Source organism: Temnothorax longispinosus, chromosome 5 (assembly GCF_030848805.1).
Source record: "Temnothorax longispinosus isolate EJ_2023e chromosome 5, Tlon_JGU_v1, whole genome shotgun sequence".
In the NCBI taxonomy this organism is placed as follows: domain Eukaryota; kingdom Metazoa; phylum Arthropoda; class Insecta; order Hymenoptera; family Formicidae; genus Temnothorax; species Temnothorax longispinosus.
In genome coordinates this window covers 13,269,223-13,281,090 of record NC_092362.1, presented here as the reverse complement: position 1 = coordinate 13,281,090, position 11,868 = coordinate 13,269,223, and positions in this window count along the sequence as shown.

The following is an 11,868-nucleotide window of genomic DNA, read 5'->3' as shown; positions in this document are numbered from 1 at the left end:
CCCCTGCCCGACGATCGGTAATATTCCGGCTTATTGCAACAAGAGAAAAAAATAGGGAGGAACAAAAAAGAAGAAATTGGGTTAATAATATGCACCCTATTCCACCTGTGATTCATTGCTAGCGACATCGGTCCTCGCGGTATAATTGCGATTCCCCGTGTATCGTATGCATGATCGAGATTCGGTGCGCAAAATATTTCAAATCCTTATCAGTCGGTCGGGCTTAAAGCGACCGTGACCCGCGCGCGCGCACAAAAAAAAAAGGGAAATAATCCGAAACTTACCGGAGTTACGGACGCGGTTATCACGGGAGGAAGAGAGAGAGGGCCGACAGGTAACCCAGCACCAATAAATCCTTCGAGCGTGGCGCGCGCAACAAAAAGCGTCCGGCAAAAAGGGAAAAAGCAAAGTGCGCTTTATCCCTTCCTCCCGCACTGCACTCCACCGCGCGCTCCAGAGGGGGAGAAGGTAACCACTCCATTCCCCCGCGTCTACGTTTTCCTCCACGATGGGCACGAAAACTAATAAAAGGGAGATGTTTATCCCCCGACGGTGACCATGACTGCCACGCATGCCGGAAGTAAATTTGCGAGTTTATTTGTTTGGCATTAAGCCGCCATAAATTAAGGGCCGAGCACAGCCGCGCGCGTTTGGGTATATGCGTATCGGATGCGCGCCGTTTTGCAGGGTGTAGCTTGCATAAACCGCGCGGCCATTGTTTGCCGGCCGTGTTATACTCATTTAAACGGACGTATGACCGAAAAAGTGACCTACCCACCTTGCAACTGGTCCCAGTTTTGATATTATACGGTGTTTGTTCATTTTAATGGGAAAGTAAAAGAATAGGCTGGTAACCGAGATTAATGGCCGTTGTATTAGTTCCAGTCCCTGGAGATACATGAAAGCAACTGAATTCAGCAATAACGGGGGTGCAGCGATATTCACGGAGGGATATATCATGGCATTGCAATCTTTTTCGAAAAAAATCCGCTTCAAAATTGAAAACGAATTGAAAACATTCTTTATGACGAGTATTAACGTAGGCTACAGTTTTTAAAAATAATAAAAATTAATTTTTAGAGTACATGAAATGATCGTTTGGCTAGTCCGTAAGTGATATCCGAGTTCGAATATACTTTCAAAATATATGCATTCCATACGCGCACTGGCAAGTGCCTCTTGTCCCAACGGAGGGGAGGGGTAGAGGGAGGGGGGACGCTTTTTGTTCTCGAAGAACCGGTCTCGATGGCGCCGATAATGACACATTAACCCGGAGCTAAAACTCAATTTTGGCGTCACAATTTGTCGCTCATTTTAGAGAGCAATTTCGTGTTTTCACATTCCCCGGAGGAACCAATTACGGCTTCGAATTTATGAGAACTGAAATAAGGGTGAAAATGGAAAGAGGTATACTTGTTGCGTTTTGTGGCGCTAATTAGTTGCGACGTAAGAGTAGCGAGCTGTGCATGCAGCCTGCATGCGATACCTTGTATTGCGAGAATGCGGTTTTCGTAACAAGTCAAATGTGTGCGCGTGTGTTTACCATATTGTTTCTAAAATATAATAGCAAGGTATACGTGATAATTGATAAAATACCATTTTCAACGAATATTTGAATATGCAATGCAAACCCATTGGCCATTTTTTAAAATAAGCGTGATATATTTATAATTTCAAATCTGCACAATTCTCCAAACTGTATCAAATTTATTAAAAAATTATAATGAGAAATAGGTACATCGGAAACACAAATTTTCAATTGCTAAAATATTTTTTGTAGTTAAAAGTGTGGAAAGAAGAAAATAATGCTTATATAGTTTTAGTTATTAATTATTAAAGTCAGGACATTTTATGTGTTAAAAGGCAGAAAAGAGAAAATTAAATTAGAAGTTATGATGGAATTCTTATCGACCAAGCCTTTTTGTGAAATAATTGGTATGAGTGAGTTTATTCGAGAGAGAGAGAGAGAGAGAGGGGGGGGGGCATTGGAAAATGGATTTCAATTTACGTTATTCGATCTCAGTTAAATTCTATGTATGTACAACAGATGGAGAAAAATGTGAAAGAATAAGATTGAATGGCTACGTCAATATTAATTTTATGTAATTGCTTTCTGCGTGCTTGTTTACTTAAATAGCGAAAAAGAATAGTTGCATATCTCTGCGATGCTTATTATACTCTTGTAGTATCTCGTTTAGCACAATTTTTACATTTTATTACATCGTTGATCAAATTTTACATTTTACAAAGTGAGACTCTCAAAACTTTATCACGGTTTTTTTCATAAACAATTGTGCGCTGACAATGAAACAATTATTAAATATTAAAACAATTTATTTTCTATTAATATTTTGCGTGAATTTTGTTTTTAAACAAGATTTTATTTTATTGTATTAGTCGATATAAAATGCAAAAAGTTATGAATACATGACGTTTGATCACATTTGCCTTGAGAAAATGTTATGCGATAGCGATGCAAATAATCAGATCTGCCAACATCGGTAATCACAAGAATCCTTACAGAGTTTCGGGCAAAGCGCAGTATCCGATTAATTGTATATCGCCGTGTGTCGCATTATCCGGAAAACGTTCCGCAAATTTCCGCTTGTATTCTATTACAAGATGTCTGCAACATTATCTCTAACAGGAATATCATACACCAATGATATCCGTATATTTCGCGAGCAAATAGAAACGGTATGGATCGCGATAGGACAATAACCGAGATTTTGTTTAGAAAACCTACTGTTGGTGGCGAAGCGCATGAGATACAGTTTATTTCACTTGATCGTGTTTTATTTATTTTTTTTTACATTTTTTGTTGATAATCAGAATTAATTGATGCGATTAAGCGCGAAAACAAGGCGCCTATCGGAAAACAAAAATAGAAACATAGCGGCGTCATAACTTCAAATATCACCCGTGCGAATGGTATACGCATAGGAATAATTTTTATTTCGATTTAAAAAAAGGATGAAAGGGAGGGGGGTGATCGATGTTACAAACAAATATACATATACTCGTGTTTCCGCACGCCATATCTACGATATTATCTGTTGCGTCGGAATTACGGAACTGCCGCACATCGTGTTTGTACCGCAAACAGAGATCGAATTGATTTCGACGGACACGTGCTGTACACGATGGAAAGCAATTTAAACCTTGTTAAATATGATGCAAAACAATAGGTAGACGAGCAGGTGAAACCTCGTTTCGTTTTTTCAAGCTTGATTCTCATTGCGCTTTTCATCAAATCATAGATCGAAATAGGCAGCGACATATAATGGGCACTTTTTTCAATTTTACGCTTTTCACATTCTTTGATACCTTATTTGACTTTAACATGTTATTTGATGGATATTTTTTCTCTCCTTATTTGTGCAGAAATAATGATAATAGTAATATGATTACTTATATAGAATACCTTTCCTTTATCTTTTGACAATTTTCAATCGAAATTGCTTCTCAACAAATATTTTTTTTATTATAAACTTTTCAAACAGTTTTCAACTTTTATTATCAAATAAAAGCAGTTAATCTATACACACGCAAACACATGTACAAAATTATTTATTTTGTTGAAAAAAAAATTTATCTCAAGTTATAAAATGGTCTCGTTGTTAATATATGCTGCTGAAACTTAATTCATTAAAATATTTAAAGTTAAAGTCAAAGTATTGGCGTCTTGAAATTTTGAGAACAAATTAATAACAAATTGGTCAAAATGCAAAATGTTGTATATAATTTAGGATAATTTACGGAACGCTGTACGCGAACTAAATGTATAATGAGAGGCGTCCAAGATTATTGAGAATTTAAATATGAGGAGTCTAAAAGCGACTCCGAAGCTCTTATCGACTAGATCAAACTATGGTCATTAGCCTAGGAGCTACTGTTTCGAGGTAGATTACGAGCCGTTGGGGAATTACGGTATCAAAATGTCCCTACGCTACTATATAGCGTGTCTTATTAAGTAGGAGAGGCTCTATTAAGTAGGAGGAGAAGAGAATTGAAAGTAAAAGTTTTAATACTAAAATAATAAATTGCGATATTTCCCTGAAATAGAGAAATAAGAGAATTATTATTTGTTTATAGCAAGTTACAAATAAAATGGAATGAAATGTTTAAAGTGACAATAGATTATTCAAGAACAAATCTACTCTATAAGAATCACAAAAAATATTTAAATATCTCTGTTAGTAGAGGTTCGAAGATATAAGAAAATATTTGTGATAAAAGTTGCATCGTTTTCAAGAGGACAAATAGGATACAAATCACTTATCTCTTAAAGTTATTTTTAATAACAAATATTTTTTAAAGTAAACAACTGTGATTGAATTTATATTTATCTTTATTTAATTTTTAAGGTGGAAATTCTGGACTCTTGGAAAAAAGTTCTTGGGCTTACATCCTTCTTTTCGGATATATAGGTAATTAGGATAAATAAAAAGGTGAAAGAAAGTCTTGCTATATAAAAAGCTCAAAAGCATCGATATCGTGACGTATCTGTAACGCGCTACATCAGTTGAAAAGCGCCACATTACAGTAAGAATGTAATAGATACAGCTAATCAGCTTGTCAGTTATATATCATACACGTTCATCATAATCGATCTGGTTTTCTTGCATCACGACGTCGTATCATTCGTGTTCCGTCCAGTCATTGGGTCTGGAAAAAAGGATACAACGCACGAATCCGTGCAGAAATAATCCGTGTTGCAGCAGTTGGCCGATATTCCCGCTAAAAAACATAATTCCTCGACGTGAAACGTTCCTCTTATTTTGTCTGTCGTCGATATCGAGCGACCGTCCCGCGTCGCAATTAAAAGCAGCCTCAAGAGAACCGGACACTAATTACGCCGCTTAGCGCAATAAATGGTGGTAAATGAAAACCTCGGGGAGCATCGCGTGAGTATTTGACTCGATTCTCGCGCGTTTTGCGTCGCCAATACCGTTGCGCGTTACGTGGTATAAAAGAGAGTAGAAAATGCCTCTACCTTCACGGAGTAGAGTGGTTTTCAAACTTTATTTCGCGGAACTTTTGAATTCTGTAATCCATTTATATTACACAGTAAAAAATCGTGTGTACATAGCGGTCCAGATGTTAAAATTTTCTTGTGTTACCAAGATTTGATTATTATTTCAATGTAAAATTAACATACAACAGCTATGTTATTATTTTCTTAACATTTTCATGTGTTACATTTATGTCAACGTGATAACTTAACACTTTATATATGTCATTTAGAAATTAAATATTATTTTGAGTTCTTTTAACACAATTGCTTCAAAAAATCAACACGTCTTAAAGTTATTTTAACATATAAATAAAAATTAAAGTAAATTTTTAAATAATCGTAAACTTTGACACACAAAATAATTAAATATAACATATTTCAAAATAATTAAATTGACTAAAATTAAATATTTCTATATATATATATATATATATATATATATATATATATATATATATAAGTACCGGACGTCTGTCTGTCTGTCTGTCTGTCTGACCGCGAACTACTCATTCGTTAGTGGACCGAATTTTTACCAAAAGTATATGAAATAGGGGTAGAATTTCCGGGGAATGCCATAAAGTGTATAGTTTTTTGTTACCGATCTTTGGGGAAATCGGTATCAGAAATTTTTCCAATTTTTTGGAAATTAATTGACCGAATCTCAAAGAATTGTATATGAAGTAGAGGTAGAATTTTCTGGGGAGTGCTATAAAGTGTATTATTTTTTGTTACTAATCTTTTTGGAAACCGGTTCAGAAATTTTTCAAATTTCTTGGGAAATAATAAATTGACCGAATCTGAAAGAATTACATGTAATAGGGGTAGAAAAACTAAAGAATGTAGTATTGATATTTAACGATATTAATATTTTGATTGCAGAGATTACGGTTTCCAAAAAATCGGTTATGAAAAATTATACACATCACCGTCATCCCCGAAAAATTTGAAAAATTTTGGAACACGTTCCACCGGTACATCCGCGCAACGCGCGAGAAAAATAATATATATCTCTATCATACTTCATACTATAATATAAAATCCGACTGTTTGTCTGTCTGTCCGCGAACTACTCATTCGTTAATGGACTGTATCTCATAGAATTGTATATGATGTAGGGGTAAAATTTTCCGGGAATTGCCATGATGTGGTTAATTTTTCGTTACCGATGTTTTGGGAAACCGGTTCAAAAAAAAATTAAATTTTTTATTAATGTATTGATTTTCTTAAAACTGGTGCCAAAAATGCTTATAATATAAAACCCGACTGTTTGTCTGTCTGTCCGCGAACTACTCATTCGTTAATGGACCGAATTTTAAAGAATTATATATGAAGTAGGAGTAGAACCTTCCGGGAATTGCCATAAAGTATATAATTTTTCAGTACCGATTTTTTGGAAACCGGTTCCGAAATTTTTCCAATTTTTCGGGAAATAATTGACTGAATCTTAAAGAACATATAATTCAAGTAAAATTTGTAAAATAATTAATATCATGTGTTAATATAACTTGAAAAATAAAGTCAAAGGAACAAATATAAATGTAAAGTATAATGTCAATTAATTAACATTTCTAATTTGTCAACAAGTAACACACGATAGATGAGTCATTTTAACTTAAAAATTAGAGTGGACTTTCTGGGACATGTAAAAAATGTTAAAATTACGTATTATTTTTTACTGTGTAATGGAGCTGTAAATTCACTATATACGGCGGGGTAAATCCTGGCACATCAGATATAACCATTTATGGCGAAAATTTTCAAAACTGTGCCATTTGGAAACCTCAGCGTTTAGAGAGTTCCGCCATTTACACGTTATCTAATAACAAAGTGGTGAAAAGGGACAGGGAGAGAGAGAGGGGAGAGAGAGAGAGAGAGAGAGAGAGAGTGTGTGTGTGTGTGTGTGTGTGTGTGTGTGGAGCAATACTGCGATTTGAAATAACGACCTCACGTTGTTTGTTGTAAAATAGACTGATCTTTTATTTTCGTCTCTCATAAAAAAAAATATTATTTATTATTTGAAATTATGATTATTATGCACTCAAATTTATCAAATGTTATGCAATCAATGATATACACTACAATCTTACTGTTGTATATTGTAATATCTGTATAAAGATATATCTATTTCTATTTAAAATGATAGCTAAATTTAATCAACGTATAGTATGTAGTATAATTCTAAAACCCTACAGAATCTAGAAACTCAATTAACCGTAGTATGTACATCTTGGATTAATCTCGCCACGAAAAATGTAAATTGTTAACGATTAGCCTCTCGTCCTATATGTTTCATGAATAAAACAGGAATATGTAATGAATAAAAAAGATCTAGATGAAAGCTCTCTTTAAGAAATAGACGCGCTTGAATTATATAGATCATGGAATAAATCATGGATTTTAACTTTACAGAATAAAGAAATACTACAATAATAATGATGATTTAGCAGAGGGAGAAAGGGGTTGAAAGACGGGAAGAGAGAGAGAGAAAGAAAGAGACTTTTTTGCAGTTAATACTCGCGGTACCTATAGCTGTGTGTCGTATCGCGCGCACATTTTGTGAAGTAAACGGGTCTACTTTGGGGTGGATCCGCGCGATAAGTCGCGCGACCGCCTAATAAATACAAATGCGCGTATGTACTCGCGGTAAACTGAAAATAATACTCCCATCCTCAAGCGAGCGCTCATTTTGCCCTGCAAAGGTACGATAAGAAATGGCTGCTCCCGGGAAGCGTCATAATTGCGAGGTAAATTGGCGAATAAACACGTGATATCGTTTTGAGGGTGGAAATGGAGATCGATCGCGTGTTGTTTCACGCGGGTAAATATATAATATCAAAGCAGGATGAATTTACTCTGCGACGTGATGATTCTCTTCTTCCCTTTTTTGCATTGCGCGAAGATTTTTGCGACATTGATAAATAGCTGCCGTTAACGAGTTTAGTAAAAAAAAAAAAAAAAAAAAAAAAAAAAAAGAAGAAGAAAGGGAAAGAGAAAGACAATTTCGATATTTGCGATACATCATGCAGAATTTTGTGTCAAAATAACGTAATTTCTGGCGCGTTTGTTACTTAAACTTGTTGGAGATCCTAATTAAACCACACACGAATGACAAATCTGTCTTAAGGCGCTTCGGACTGCCTTACAGTAACAAGTTTACAAAGTTTCTTCTCGCATACTTGGTAAGGAAGATTATCGTCGAGTTATTATAATTATGGACTCTAAACGTTTCTCTACTTCAGTAGATACGCGACTTGCACCGACAATTATCTCTCTGCCAGAAAATTTGTTCAGACGACAAAGTTTCATTTGTCACAACGATTTCATTCGCGTTATTGTATTACCTATCGCGTCTCTTTATTAAAATGTAACAGATCAATGAATAACGTGTGTTTAATGGAATATGATGTTAATTCAAAAGGATATAATATCTGACATATTTTGTTCAATTGTAATATGACTGCGAGATGCAGATTAATTTTAAAGTGCTTTTGGAAATTCGAGAATGTTTAGAAAGATGAAGGACTGATGGTATTGCAATCAAGACGTTGGTACGACTTGCAATTTCAAGAATTCGAGAATATAGTTTTCAGGCTCGGTCCACTGTACTAGAAATGATGACGCAGAAAAAATTATGCAATATTGCAAAAGTTGTCTAAACACGAATAAAATTACAATGTTAATGACATGCGTATGGTCACATAAAGAATCTATTAAAGTTAATTCGGAGCTTACTCATTGTCAGTCAAAATCACATATGTATAATGATAATGATTTCTAAATAATGCACAGGATATTTTTGCGTTTATCAAAATCTTATAATGATATAAAGTATTATATAAGTATTATATAATACTTTATATTATATAATATATGTATTGCAATATTATATATAAAATATAGCAAAACTTAATTTAATACAATAAAACAATATTTTTGATAACAGGTATGTTAAATAAAAATAATAACACTTAATTACAAATACAAATCCCGATAACAATGATTTTATTTAATATAAAATGAAAATAATACTAAAGCGTTCAAAGTGATCAATGCACACTAAATTATCTGGATGCAAAAAATTTATCTTAGTTATTCTAGCATTAGTATTCCGGAAAATTAATTAATATCAAGTGAACTTTGGCACATAGTCAGCTGCTTTTCTTGATTTTTTCTTCAACTTTTCAACTTTTTGAAGAAGCTCTAGAGTAGGTACTCACTCCATTTGCACACTGTTTCGCTTAATTAAAAGCTTGTCGATCCACGTCTGTGAATTAAAACATTGATTCTGATCGTCATTCGCCGGTATCGGTTCCTATTTAATCTCCCAATCTTCTCGTTGCTCTAAGACGGTCTGATCCCTCACAAAGATAGGTAAATATTTGGAAGAAAAGGATACTTTGTGAGAGCTTTCTAAAATCAATGATACGCCGTCCCGCGGATGCGCATTATTAGAGACGGCGCGCGGCGGTCCTATATGAAAGCAGTATCTCAAACACTTGATTTGCATATCAATTTCGGAACGGTCCGATAATTAAAACATCAATCGACCCCGCCTCGCGCGTTCACACACTCTATATGCATATAGGGTAAATACTTAACGCGTTTATTCTGATTAGTTGTTTGCATCTCATAAAAGTCGCGAAGAAGCCTTTCAGTATGTTAAACAAAATGCCATTTACACTGATTATTATTACGCAAAGGGAGAGAAGAGAAATGGTTTTTAATTAAATTAAGATGCATAATTCTGAATCTAGCGTAACGTAACTTAATATAATCTCGGTTGGTTTAATCTATTACTCCTCAACACAACTTACCTATATTAGAGCTTGATGCGTTGTATTTAATCAAATCAGTTGGCTTAATTTCTTCTAAGAAAGTTCTTACTGAGGCTACGTTAATTTAATATAGACGCGATTTTAATATAACGTTTTACGAAATATTGCATTCTTCTAAAAATCACTGTGTAAAAGTCGCTGAGACGTAATCCACATATCTCATTTAATTCATAATCATCTATTATTTTTATCAGAAAGGATCTTGGGGAAGAAGACCAAAGTACTTTCTTGAAAAAGTTGCCGGAGAAAAATGCTATCGTTACGTGTTTATCCGATCTTTTCATAAAAAGATCTCTTTATTAAAAGAGTTCAAATAATCTCGAAGTCTTCTTTTTTTTCAAGAATGATCACTGAACAATCGGATAGTCATATATTTCTTTGCGCTATTGAATAGTACAATACTGAGTGAAAAAAATTTAATGGAGAGCACGGATGCGTTATGAAACGCATAATAGACGTTATATAGTAGAAAATAAAAAGGAAATAAGTGGCGATGCGCTCGTGTTCAATGTAATAACTTATATTTTCTAAGTTTTGAATATTAAAATTTTGTTTAAAAATTAGAATACTAAAACTTTCTTTAAAATAAGTTTTTGCTTAATTGATAAATCACTTTGAATAAGATCACAATACACAAACTTGTCCATCGATCAGTAAGGTTTTCCGGTACTTTATTTGCAACCAATTTCCTAACATTCTATTCATCTTTCGGAACAGAATTACATTACCATCGGCAACACCTTCCGTTAACTAAAACGCCAATCTCCTTCTTGAGAATCCCCTTCTTGAGAAGTGGCATATATATTTGACAAAAAGTATATGTATAGCTCAAGCAACTCGATTAAGTGACTGGAAGGAGTAAATTCCGCCAGAAGGATATCCATAAAATTAGAAAACGGAACAAGATGTTATAACAGGATCTATGTATATTCTCAACGACGGATATAAACAAGATCTTTTAATAGTTCTTTTTCGCATTATCCGATCTTTTGCAGATATACACAGGGTATTCTATATCTATTTAGTTACCGCTTATTTTACGTATTTTCACCAATTTAACTCGATTCTTTTTAAGCAAATATTTTACGCTGCAATATTATTGTTTCTATAATAAGTCTTCTTTAGTTTCAAAAAATTATTTTAGTTTTTTAATATATATATAGATAAAAAGAATATTTTGTGATGTCACGTATTCTTAAATTCAAAAAAGTTTAAATCTAAAGTTTTTTTCAAAAAAAGATTATTCTTCAGAAGAAGATTTGATATGTATTTTTATTAAATTAATAAAACAAATTTTTTAAATCTATTATTAAATTTGTATCTTTTTCTAATTAATATAAATAGATTAAACTTATAATTAGCTAGACGTATAATTATGTGCATATAATTAGAATTAGCAGACTATATAGGTATATCTTCAGTATCTCTATAAATCTCTCCAAATATAAATTAATTATTACACATTAGACTCACTGATTAAAGTAACAACAATACCCTAAATTTTCTTTGAATTGTGAAAAATAATTTGAAGCACAGAAAGTTGATGTAAGAAAAGTACCAAGAAAGAGAGAGAGAAACTAGTCGTAAAGAAACTTTCTTCTATGTCTAACGTATGAAGTATTTATTCTTTTTAAATTAGAAAATGCGTACGATTCATATAGCACTATTACAAGTATCCAAAATGGGAATTATAAAAAAACATAGTTATCATAATCGTGCAATAAAGATGCTCTTGTACGCACTCATCGTATATATGTGTATGTGTGAATATACGTATGTGTGAAACGCCACGTCTCTGTGAAACAGAGGTGGATTCTCGGCGAAATATCGTGCAAAAACTTGAAAGCCAACAGGGCGAGAGATAGATATTTATAGGCAACACTTTTTAACACTTTGTCGTGTAGCGCGACGTGTATACAAATTCTTTTATTACAATATATTTATTCTTTCTTTTCTCTAAAATTTTCCAGCCATACGACAATACGGTAAATTAATATCAGCTAAAATTGCCCAAAG